Source organism: Callospermophilus lateralis, unplaced genomic scaffold (assembly GCF_048772815.1).
Source record: "Callospermophilus lateralis isolate mCalLat2 unplaced genomic scaffold, mCalLat2.hap1 Scaffold_130, whole genome shotgun sequence".
NCBI classification, from domain to species: Eukaryota; Metazoa; Chordata; class Mammalia; order Rodentia; family Sciuridae; genus Callospermophilus; species Callospermophilus lateralis.
In genome coordinates, this window is record NW_027512473.1 from 864,585 (window position 1) to 877,357 (window position 12,773).

Here is a 12,773-nt window from a genome sequence, read left to right on the forward strand (position 1 = left end):
TGCATTTTATTCTACTCAAACTGAGGAAGTTCCCAGGTCTGTGAAAGTGGAAATGACTGGAATTTGTTATACAGTAGGTGTGAGGAGATGGTTGGTTTGAACCTCACAAGAGGTGACTTTTTTAAAAAATAAAAAGCAAATAAAGGTGTGAAAAGGATATCGGAAAGCTGAAGAATATTGTCACTTCTCCCAGACCTCATAATCTCTGTGGGGAAAGGGCAAAATAAGCTGCCTTCTTCAGAGAGGGCAGAAAGTGGGGGTTTTCACCATTCTGAGCTACTAAATAGTGGACCACATATAGAAGATGTTTAGTGAAGAATCTGTAGAATAGAATCTCTTGCCCAGAGAGAAAGTTTGACCTTTACCCTGGCTTTGGGGAAATAAACTGGGCCCTTGGGTTTTTGAGCCTGATAGGAAGATCTTTGTTTGCTGGGTACCTTGAGTCACACACCATAGCCTAGCAGTGTAATTCAGGGTGGGGAGCTGACCACACCTGCACAATCTTGGGGAGGGGGCTGGCCACTGCAGAAAGATGAATAGTGTGACTTAAGGTGAGGGCTTTGGTCATATGATATCAGTCAACCTAGAAACTCATTAACCATGTGAGGAATCAACTAATCAGGACTTTGTGATGAAATCCCACTAAAAACTTTGGTAACCTTCAGGTGAGTTTCCCTGGTTGTATGAGCACTGCTTTAGGACAATTCTGGGACAGCCAGTTGTCCTGACTCCACCAAAGGAGTTTGAGGGAAACTCAAGGATCTTTGCCCTATGAGCCTCCTCCCTTGGCTGATTCTCATTTGTGTCCGTTTTTGCAATTAACGATAATCCTAAATATAACAGCTTTCAGTGATTTCTGTGAGTCTTTCTGGTGAATTGTCAAACCTGAGGGCTCTAGTCAGGGTTTGAGAACCCTGAACTTGGTGGCAGAAGTAATGACAGTCTTGAGAAGCACGGCCTCCAGCTTTGTAGCTGGTCTTTGTAGTTTTCCTCAAATTAGGAAAAAGTCTGTGGATCTGACTTTCTTTGCCTTCTGACAGAAAAAAGTTTATATTTTAAGGACTCTGTATGCTTTCTAAATGAAACATCCATTAGGCTCTTTTATCCAGTATTTTTCTAAAATAAGTTCATGAAATCATTTAGTAGATAACCTATTGAGTTTAATTGAGGTGTTTAAAGTAGTTAAAAAAGAATTAATTTGAATTATTTTTGTGTACATTCTACCAATTTTTTTAATAAAAGAGAAAATAGCATGTTGTATTAATACTTAGTAATTGTATGATGTTTGGCAAGTCACAATTTCTTTGCATTCAAGATGGAATTTGAGACCAGGGAGAGATGCTGAGTCTCAAAGGAAGGGCCTTTGACCCTTGCCCTTGTAACATGAGGGCAGTATTCAAGCACAGAGAGCACTGACACAACATTGTGAAACTCTGCCATGGCTTCACCTCTAGACCCAACTCCAGCACCATCTCACACCATCAGGCTGCTGTGTCTCCCTCTGGAGATGGCCTTTATTCTCCCTTGATTATGTCTTTACCTTCTTAAATAAGATGTGTTTATACTTTTGACACATGCTAAATTCTTTCCCATGGCATATGCCAAGAATCCCACTGGTCTTGAAACAAAAACCCCTTCTCAGAACCTTCTTTGGAGAAATCTCTTCTCCTGTGACAATGACTTCTAAAACTAAAGATAAATACATTTTCCATAGGTACTAGTTGAGGATTAAGGATTAGTGAAAATGAAGGCTGAAATGAGATACTATTAATTTTTATTATCTTTTTAAAATTCTTTTTATCTTTGTAGTGTTATCAGAGTTCCAGATGTTTAACATTTGATCAGATCAAAAATAAGTGGAAGAAATTGTCATTTGCTCATTTGAGTCATACTTCCCTGTGATAGTGTTCTCTTGGTTTAAATGTGGATCTAAATAAAACCTTGCCAAAGGGGAGGGAGGAAGAAAGGGGGGAAGGGGTGGAATAGGGAAGAAAATTGAACAACTTAATGTGCATGTACAAATCCAACTATTATGTATAATTATAATATACCTGTAGGTATAAACGTGGCTGTACAACCAATGGGATCCTGCAATCAGTACATGTGAAAAAATAAGAATTCATACCCCATTGAATCAAATGTATGATATGTCAAGATCATTGTAATGTTTTGAGCAACTAATAAAAAAAATTAAAAAAATAATATACCAATAAAAAATTTAAAAAGAAACCTTGCCTAGATTCTGAACTATAACCAGGTTGGACACAGTATTTCACATAAGCTTAGCTACACTAGGGCTCGGGGGAGCCATATCCACTTCAGTGAAGAGAATAATCCACCAAATAATCCCCTCCGGAAGTTGACCTGCAGTATTTGATATTGAAGGATTATTCCACCAAATAAGCCTGGTCAGCCAGAACACAGACCCTCTAGTTTCTATTGAAGCTGACAATGATGCCATCTCCTCATCACTCAATTTGAACTCAATGACCTGAAAGTTCTCAAAAATTATGCCATGCCACAGACTTGGGAATCACCACCATATGCCTCTGGATCTAGAACAAGATCAGAATCTGCACCAGGGAATTTGTGTGTGTGTGTGTGTGTGTGTGTGTGTGTGTGTGCTTTGTAACAATCTCTTTAACCGGGATTCTCCAGAAGTGAAGAGTATTTTGGCTTGGGCCAAGGTCTATCTGGAGAGCCCAGGGGGTCCTAGACTGATACAGCAATGCCCTGGGAGTGGCAGTACTGGATCAGTTTCTCCTGGGTGAGGTATGGGTGACACACAACCTGATTAGTCACTGGTTCAGGTCTGAGTCCAGGCTTGCTCAAGATGAAAGTGATTGAAGTAGAAGACACCAAGGGCTATAACCAATCCCTCATTTACCAGCTCCTCCACGACCTTCCAGGCATCCAAGAATGTTAATATACTGATGAGGCTATTGCCTTATCATCTTTGGGGAACAACTCCTTCTCAGGCTGAAATCCTGTGGCCAGTGAATAAGACAGATGTTCAGATAGCCCAGTTCTTCTGACAGGCTTCCTTCCCAAGGTTTCTCTCAAAGAAGGTATATCACAACTGTCTAAGAATGAAGAGGTATTTCTATGTTATAATCTTCTCTTGGATCTTGAATGTCTTCTCCCACCTCATTCTCATTCTAATAGATGGATATACAATCTATCTGGAGATATCCTGCATCAGTGTCTACCTTCACACCTTCTTTGATTTTGACTGGAGTAGACTTCATGTGCCCAGACCCAAAATGGGCATTTGGCTTTGGTGCTGAGCTCCACAAAGGTGGCCATGGTGGTACATAAATAGTTCTGAGAAAGCAGATAGATGTCTAGTGTCATATTATTTTTAAAAAATTTTTAGCCAAATATCTGGCATATAGTAGATGTTCCAAAATTTTAATTAAGAAAATGACAATATTCTAAGATTTTTATATAAGATTCATGCTTTATAAATTTTACTGACTACAGAGTTTTGAGTTGCTAACATTTTTACCTTAATTTTCCTTTAAGAAGCTAATTTTGCCAGGTGCAGTGGTACATGTCTGTAATACCAGAAGCTCGGGAGGTAGAGGCAGGAGGATCACAAGTTCAAAGGCAGCCTCAGCAACTTAGTGAGGCCCTAAGCAACTTAGTGAGACCCTGTGTCAAAATTAAAAAAATAAATTAAAGGTCTGGGGTTATGTTTCAGTGGTTAAGCACCCCTGGGTTTAATCCCTGGTATGAAAGAAATAAAGGAATAAAGGAAGAAAAGAAGAGGTTAATTTCATCTCTGTATCAATTTATGAGCTGAAGGTATAATAATCTTAGGCAAATTACCACAATCAACTACATTGTAGTTACCAATTCTGTACAAATTATTGTTCTTAAATGAATATAGTTTTTTTAAAATTTATAGAATCAAACTACCTTATCATTTTATTATTGTATTTTTATATATTAAGTATGTGAAATAAACTGATACCATTGTTTTTAATGCATTTTGACTAGCAACTTGTAGCCACAAATTTGTGTGTGTGTGTGTGTGAGAGAGAGAGAGAGAGAGAGAGAGAGAGAGAGAGAGAGAGAGAGAGGAGAGGGGGGTGGGAATTGAACCTGAAACAAAGACTTAAACTTTTCACTTTTGCCTACAAATGTCTTGATAGGTAACTAAAAGCAGGATTAAAGATTTGGCATCTCTGCCTTCATTTTATATCTGTTTCCTATAGTCTGAGTCACTTTAAATTCCAGAATAACAAGTCTGATGGATAAATATCTTGTGACAAGGGTCAAAACTATGTCCAAGGCAACAGCAACTTTCTCAGAGTGACAAGAGCCTGATAGCCAAATCCTGAGATAAAGATGGAGACCACTACTGACCAAGATCATCTGACCAATATCATCTGCAGCAGCAGCTGTGAAGAAAAGCCTCTAGCTGTGTAAACACTCAATCCTTGACCTTATTCCCCTTTCTACAAGATCTCAAAGTCATTGTCAGCCCCTGGATAGAGATAAGGACACAGGTTCCCTTGTCTCCCAAGATAACTACACTGATTAAAGTTTCTTTCATGCTTTTCACAATTACTTTTTCTATTTGTTTTTTGGGGTAAGTGGCCCAGTCTCATCTGTTGAATTCCCAGAATCAGGTCTACCACTCTGTAACAAACCCAGGGCCTCAACATTCCCAGCCCTAGTCAAATTTTGATTATTACAGATCCACAAACATACTTTTTTTGGGGGGGGGTGGGGGCAAATTTCTTGCATTGCCACTAGCACTGACTTATCTTTTAGTCATTAATGCTATTTTTAAAAACTTTTCTTTTTTTAATTTTGATATATCAGACAAGGTATATTCTTAAAATGCTTACCAAGATAACTCTTGAGTAAAAATGTAACCAATATTTTATAGAAATTTCCTGTTATTGTTGATCAAATACAAGGTGTTTTCAAGTCAGTCTGTTTTGTATTATGATTCTGCCGTGTGTGTGTGTGTGTGTGTGTGTGTGTGTGTGTCCCCACACCTGCTATACAATTTATATAATACTGATTAGAATAGGTACTTTCTTGGCCTTGTGAATAAGATATATTCTTTTTTTCACTTCCTCAGTCATGAAAAAAATATCCTATCAACTATTCAAAAATAGGCTATGGATCTCCATTCGAACCTGCAAGCTGTATATTTACTCTTCTTTTTGAAATTCTGCCTTTCCGGGAAAATTACAAGAGGAAGAAGTGACAATAGAGAGGAGCAACTTTAACTGTCCCTCAGTTCTTTTTGCCCTTGCTCTTCTTTTCCTGACCTCTCATCTTTCCACTCCTTCAGCATAATCGGCTTTAGGCCCACAAGTATTTGGTGAGTCACTTTGGCCTTTAGTGACAAAAGTATGTGGGCAAACGTCTCCAGATGAGCTCTGGAAACTATTTCTATGGACACAGGACACGTTGTTTTCGGATCAGCGCGCGGGGAGTTCCGAGCCACTGGAGAAAGGAGACACGTGGTTTGTTTGGAAAAGCTGGAGATTAACATTTGTAGGGAGGTAGGAGAGGCTCTTTCCACCTCCTCCCGGCAGGAGGGTCTGGGGGAGAACGCGGATGGGGAGGCGCGTGTCCGCCTGGGCAGGGGTGAGAACGGAGGGAGGCTGGCAGATAGAAAACCCCTTCGCCTGTTCTTCACATTACCGAGCTGCCTCAATTTTGTCCCAGATTTTGGCTTCCCATTAAATCATTGCAGCATAAAGTGTTTCTACTTGTGCTCCCTACTTTCTGAACCGCATGGAAGGGGCAGGGGAACTGGGGGCGGGCGAGACGTGGGAGATGCCCTCAAGGGAGCAAAATTGATGCATTCCTAACTTGCCCAAGACAGAAAATACTTGGAATGGTTGGCAGGAATTCATAACTCTTGTGGTTGGTAATTATGGTGTGATCTCGAGTTGGCCAATTAATTCATCAAATCCTTATCTGATTGGTTGCTCACAATATTACCAAAGCATGTATACCATACTTTTAAAATTCTTTGATTTTTTTTCTTCCTTTGGAAACTTCTCTTTTAACCTCAAATTGGTGACAATTGTAGTAAAGGTTAAAAATGAAGAGTAAGCTTTCTCTCAATTTCTCTTATAACAAAAAAGGGCCAAGAAAATGTATGTTATGTCTTGAGCTGTCATCATATGTGAACGAATTTAAAACAAATAAAATTTTAATACATGTTTAAAGAGAGAGAGAGAGAGAGAGAGAGAAAATGTATGTTATGTCTCTGAGCATATGGACCAGGTTTACAGTTACATCTTTTTACAAAAAATTTTTAACTAGTTCTCTCTATTCAATGGCTACCTTAGTTTGCAGGTCAAAAAGGCTGGGAGGTAAACAACAGAAATTTGTATATTCACAAAACTGGAGGCTGAAAACCCATCAAGGTGTGGGCAGAGCTACTTCTTCCCAGATCTCCTGGCTTGCAGGTGGCTGCCTTCTCTCTGTCCTCACAAGGTCTTTTTGTGTTGTCTCCCACCCTAATGTCTTCTTACATGGCACCAGTCATAAGGACCAAGGCCCACCCTAATAATGTTATTTTAGCTTGACCTCTTTCAAGGTGAACTTTCCAAATAGGATCACATTCTGAGGAACTGGAGGTTAGAACTTCATCATATGAGCTGGATGGGAGGTATAATTCAGCCTATAACATGAACCATTTATCAACATTTTAGATTTAAAAGAAAAGAAGATTCCTCTGTGTCTGCATTTCGAATATGAAGTGCAGGAATTCACCACTTTTTTTCATTATGGAGTAAAAATCAACCATTTAGGAAATAAAATGAGGACTTACTGTGGTCTCGGGATAGTGTTTAGAGTCTGTGTTAGATAAAAACACAAGACAGGGGCCTTGTCCTCAAGGAATAAATGTTTAAATTGATAAAGCCATAAAATGGAAGTAAATTTTAATGTCTCCATTTTCTCAATAATTGCTCACTTCTGCTCTTCAGTTTGTGAGTTTAGAGATTTTTTTGGTTTCCCTGAATTATTAAGAGGAGACATTGAGAACTTGCTGAAGAAGCCTTCTCAAGGGAGCTTATTATATCGACAACCCTGGGTTTTGTTTCCTTTTCTTTTCAGTCCCCAAGGTTCACACTGTTAAAATAAAATAGTGTCCCTAAAAGTAGGTTTTTAAAAGCTGTAATATTTTAGTAATGACTCATCTTCTATTGTGCTAATATGTTGATGCTGAAATAAGTCCAATGTGGACAGATCTTTGATTTACTACAAGAGAGATTTTGGAAATTTATTGGGTCCTAATTAGCAAGTTCTCTATTTCACTATATTTTTTCCCTCAAGAAATGGTCATTGCTGATCCAGTAATTAAGAACATAAATCTGAGTTTAGATTTGGCAAGAACCACATTGTGTAATAACTCACTGTTTCATATTTCATCCTCTATCTAGTAAGTCATGAAAGAACATTGTTCATTACAGATAAATCGGAATGTTTATCCCTAAAATGTTATATTCAGGGACATCTCCAAATTAAAATGTCATTTTTCAGATTCAGATAGTTCTAAAATGCTCTGCCTGGCGCTGAGGTTTAGAGGTTGGTAACCCAATTCCTGCTTTAAATGAGTTTCAAGACAGTGGAGAAGAGATGTGTCAAAGAGTGAATCTCTTTAACATGAAACAGTGTGTGCTACGTGTGGCAATGGGGGACAGAGTGCAACAGGAGCTGACAAGAAACAGACTGTCACAAGGCAAGGAATGAGTAGACGCCAAGTAGAGTTCTTAAGGGGACACTTTTACACCAGGATTTGATAGAGTAGGCTTGCGACTGGAAGTCAGGAAGAGAGAACATTCCAAGTGGAAGAAAAAGCATGAGTACAGCACATGGTGGGAAAAGGGGTAGGGAATATCCAGGGAAGGAGGGTTGAATATGGCGGAAGAAAAAACACTGTGATGGGAGATCACTGGAAAGGGAATTCAGCCAGATCTTGGGCTGTCTTTTCTTGAATGGCCTCGTATGTCTTCTGAAGATTTGGGGGATCACTCTGCAACTAATAAGGAGCAAGCCAAGATTTGCACACTAGAGCTGGATCCGATCCTATTTAAGACAGCTCCAATAGCATTTTGAAGGATCAACATTTGAAGGATGCAGAGGAACTTTAGGGGTAAGCAAATTAGAAGGTGCAGTAATCCAGGGGAAGAAAACCAGAAAGCTGAAGATTGGACGGGGAACAATGACAATGGAAAGCAAAGCCAGGATCAGAAAGGTCTGGTCCTCTTTGTGTCCATGCAGACTCACTCTTCATGTGACAGACTGTGCCCATGTCTATCCCTGAGATTCTATGAGGTAGGCTTCTATGACCACTTAAGAACCTTGTATTCTAGATGGAAGCATTGCACCCGAATTGTAAGAACATAAAAGAATGCTTCAGTGAGAATTCTTTGAGATCATCTCTCCCACCTCAGTTACTATATCAGTTGAAAGGGGATAATTAGATCTACTGAATACAAAATTAATTTTTTTCGGGGATGGGGGTATGGAGACATAGTAATGATTGGGCAATTTTCTTAAATAGTTCCTATTGATTCAGTTCTACCCTTGGGTTTTATAGGACCATGAGTTTTAGTTTTGGTTCACTGAATTCTAAATAAGAATTTAACAAAAATTCAAAATGAAACCAGGAGGAAGTTAGGGAAGGAAACAAGCAAATTAGATGACATTATTACAGAAGATCTTAAATTGTTGGATTATAATACAAGATACCAAAGTGCCTAAAATTCTTAATGTTTCCTAAGTTCCAAAATGATTTTGTAGAGGTATAGTTGAAGAAATATACTGAGAAGGAAACAAGTAGCCAATCAGACATATGGAGACCATTGTTGACTGCTTGGTGGTGGGTATGGCAGAAAAACATAAAATGGTCTACAACTGGAGAACATGCGTTTTGCAGCATTTATAGGAAGGAAATCCCATTTTATCTCTAACTGGTAAGTGTATCATCACTTGGATTATTTATTCTATCAAATACTTAACATGTTGTCATTTATATTTGCACAATTGAACCTCATAACAATCCTGTGAATAACTTTTATTATTTCTATTTTTATTAGATGGACAACACAGCAAGTTAAACACAACTCATTACATTCACACAGCTCTTATGTGGTAGAGTTAAGAATCAGTGCAGGCAGTCTAATCTAGAGACCATGTCCTTAAGCAGGATACTAGGCTACCTTTCTAGGTTTGAAAGTTGGGAAGAATCAATGTTTGCTATATTGCTTTTAAATATGAGATCTATTTCTTTTTTTTTTTTTAAGAGAGAGTGAGAGAGGGGAGAGAGAGAGAGAATTTTTTAATATTTATTTTTTAGTTATCAGTGGACACAACATCTTTGTTTGTACGTGGTGCTGAGAATCGAACCCGGGCCGCACACATGCCAGGCGAGCGCGCTACCACTTGAGCCACATCCCCAGCCATGAGATCTATTTCTTTAATTCTTATTTCCCTTCAACCAATTTTCTCCTTCTCCTCCTTCTCCTCCTCCTGCTCCTTCTCCTCTTCATCCACCTGTCTCTTCTTTAAGCTATGGCTTTATCCAGAAGAACCTTGATAGGCTTGTCAAAGATTTGTACATACTCATGAAGTAAACTAAAAGCAAAAGCTTGAATGTAGGTTGAAAGCAGCAACAGCATTTATACTTGTGCATTTCTTCTGTGACTGATGGTTAACTCATTTTTTTAAGTTGTTAGGTACACTTAAATATGAAGATAAATAAGGTTCCTACCTTCAATAAATACATAGTAAGGAGGAGACAAGTATATGAAATATTTAGTTAGAGCAAGTAAGTGTTAGTCTAGCAGTGCACATAAGATTTCATATAAACAAAGAAATTTGGCTTCAAAATCATAGAATTGGGGAACACTTCCTAGCAGAGGTTTCACTTGTGTTGGGTCTTGAAGGAGGAGGAAAATTTAGGAAGACAAGGAACAGAAGAATGGCATTGTAGACAGAATATCAAAAGTAAAGGAATGCCGGGCGTGGTGGCACATGCCTGATAATCCCAGTGGCTTGGGAGGTTGAGGGAGGAGGATTGTGAGTTCAAAGCCAGCCTCAGCAAAAGCAAGGTGCTAAGCAACCTAGTGAGACCTTGACTCTTAATAAAATACAAAATAGGACTGGGCTGGGGATATGGCTTAGTGATGGAGTACCCCTGAGTCAATCCCTGGTACCAAAAAAAAAAAAAGTAAAGGAACAATAAAGAGAGGTACAACATTTGAGGAACCACAGGTTGTTCATTTCATTGTGATAGAGTTATCAAGTATATTTCAACAACAAGCAGGTTAGGTTAAAGACTTAGCCAGAGGCCAGACCTTAAACTTCATATGATAAATTAAGGACCTTAACATTTGTTTGTTTGTTTGTTTGTTGGCGGGGGTGGGGGGTGGGGGGTGGTTGCTTTGCAATATAGGAAGTTGAACCCAGGAGTACTCTATCATGGAAATATATCCCCAGCCCTTTTTTTTTTTTTTTTGGTTTGAGTAAACAATCCAGGCTGTCCTTCAATTTATGATCCTCCTGTCTCAGTCTCCTAAGTAGCTGGGAATACAGGTGTGTGCGATTGCACTTGGCCTAAAATTTATTTTGAAAGCAGTTGGAGGAATTGGAGCTCTAAGCAAAAAGGCATATGATTATATATATATATATATATTTTTTTTTTTTTTGAAAAAGTAATACAGATGTGAAGAATAGAATGGAGAATAGAATTGATTCAATGTAAAGACAAATTTTTTTAAAAAAAATATATGAATGTTATCTTTTTATTTTAATTTGTTATATGTAACAACAGAGTGCATTAGAATTCATTAAAAATATGGAACGCTTCATGAATTTGCGTGTCATCCTTGCGCAGGGGCCATGCTAATCTTCTCTGTATCGTTCCAATTTTAGTATATGTGCTGCCGAAGCGAGCACTTAAAGACAAATTTTTAAGCTGTGAAATAATCCAGGAAAGAAGTTATGAATCCTAAATGGAGGCAGTAGCAATGTAAATGGGTAAGAACAGAAGAGCTAAAAAGATATTTAAGATGTGGCATATACACATTTAGGTGGGGTGGGAGTAAAAGAGTTTTCCAGTAAAGTGGGGACCAAATTCTGTTTTTTGAGAAGAGCTGCATCACAATAGCATTAAAAACAGATCACCAGTCTTCAATCAATTCTAACTGAGAAGGTCTGGGGTGGCAACTGGGAATCATATTCCTTGGAGGTTTCTTGGTTCATTCTGCAGTGTAACCAAGGTTGAGAATCATTATGACACCTAAGAGTATGAGCTAGAAACCTAAGAGATGCTAACGTGATAATGAAGATTGGAAGAGATTTTTGGTTGGGGGATAAAAACAACAGGGGAAGTTTACTCTGAAATCTGCAATTGCAGTTCCTATGGGAGATATAAGTTAGCTGGCAGTGTTGGTTTGGAATTCAGAAGGGAGATTTTGTTTGAATACAGGTAGCAGTAGATGAAGCCATGGGTCTTGAGAGGTTATCTTCCAAGAATATATTGAAAGATGAGAAAGATGGTCAAGCCCTTATGAGCACCAGTATTTAGGGGGTGAACTGAGGAAGAAGGACCAAGTTGAAGAGACAAGTAAACTTCAGAGAAGGCAGGAAGATGTGACTGTTGTCAGAGAAACCAATATTAGCCAAAGTTACACCAATTCAAAGAAAGAGCAGAAAAGTATTCATAAACTTGCTAACACGGACTTTGGTCTCTCATTAAGGTTTGGTTTTGGAATGCAAATGAGGTTTTTCAAAGTCTAGCAAAATCAATCTCTTATAGTTTGTATATATTTATATTAATCATTTACAAGGACTGGGAGTCCACTGCATCACCAATCAAGAGGCTTTGGTGAATAACCAAAAGTGTCCAACATAGAAAATAAGTCTTTATTAGTCAAAAGTATAAGAGGTTTGACCTCATCGGAAATATGAAAAAGCTCAGTACTTGGAAGATATATGAAAATACTCACCATGAATATTATGAGAAGTTGAATAACAAAGTAACTTTTTTTCTAAAAAAAACTATTTTAGGCCACAGCATGTAATGGAACTTATTGCTATTTGAAATATCATTTAAAATAGGTTCATATATTGAAGAGATTATGTTCAGTAACACCTCTTTACTGATATATAATAATATATAGATCCCTTTTAGAAGACATACCCTCTAGAGTTCATTCCTAAATCTCTGTACTGTTTCTTACCTTGGTTCTTTACCTGGTAGCTTTAGCATTACACAAAATCAAGTGGATCAGATTCTGATTAAATGTGGCAGGTGGGGGTTCTGTGTGTACCACTACTCCAGCAGGATCATGTAAAAAGCAATTTTGTGAGGGAAAAAAATCCCCAAATCTGTTCTTCTTGATGGTGAAGGTGAAGCCTTTCCAGATCACTTCCTGAAGGTTTCCACCTTCCAGAAGGTGGAAACAGCTCTTGGCTTCACCTGCACGCTGTAGAGCTGTTTTTTAAAACACACTCATGAATGATGTTTGGCAAGTCTTTTAAAAATGTGTTTTTGGTTTTGTACAGTTCAATGAAGTGGTGTTAAATTTTTTAAAAAACTGTAATTCATCCTAAGAAAATATATAAACGATTGGAATGAAAACGTCATATCATGCTATGCTGTTAAATGTCTTAGTATTACAGAGAATAATAGCTTTAGAAATATATTGTAAACATTTTATTTCCAATCATGATTGCAACTGAATTTTGTGATTCAAACTGGATTTTGTTTTAAAATTTAAAAT

At 38.1% G+C, this 12,773-nt stretch overlaps 1 non-coding gene and 1 pseudogene across 1 annotated transcript; both read right to left on the minus strand.

The window, feature by feature from the left end:
• Window positions 1-2,429: 2,429 nt before the first annotated feature.
• On the minus strand, window positions 2,430-3,306 carry LOC143388454 (aldose reductase-related protein 2 pseudogene; annotated as a pseudogene).
• A 7,531-nt stretch (window positions 3,307-10,837) lies between these two features.
• On the minus strand, window positions 10,838-10,944 carry LOC143388457 (U6 spliceosomal RNA). The gene has a single exon (XR_013090006.1). It is a non-coding gene; the product is annotated as a U6 spliceosomal RNA (small nuclear RNA).
• Between the last annotated feature and the right edge of the window lie 1,829 nt (window positions 10,945-12,773).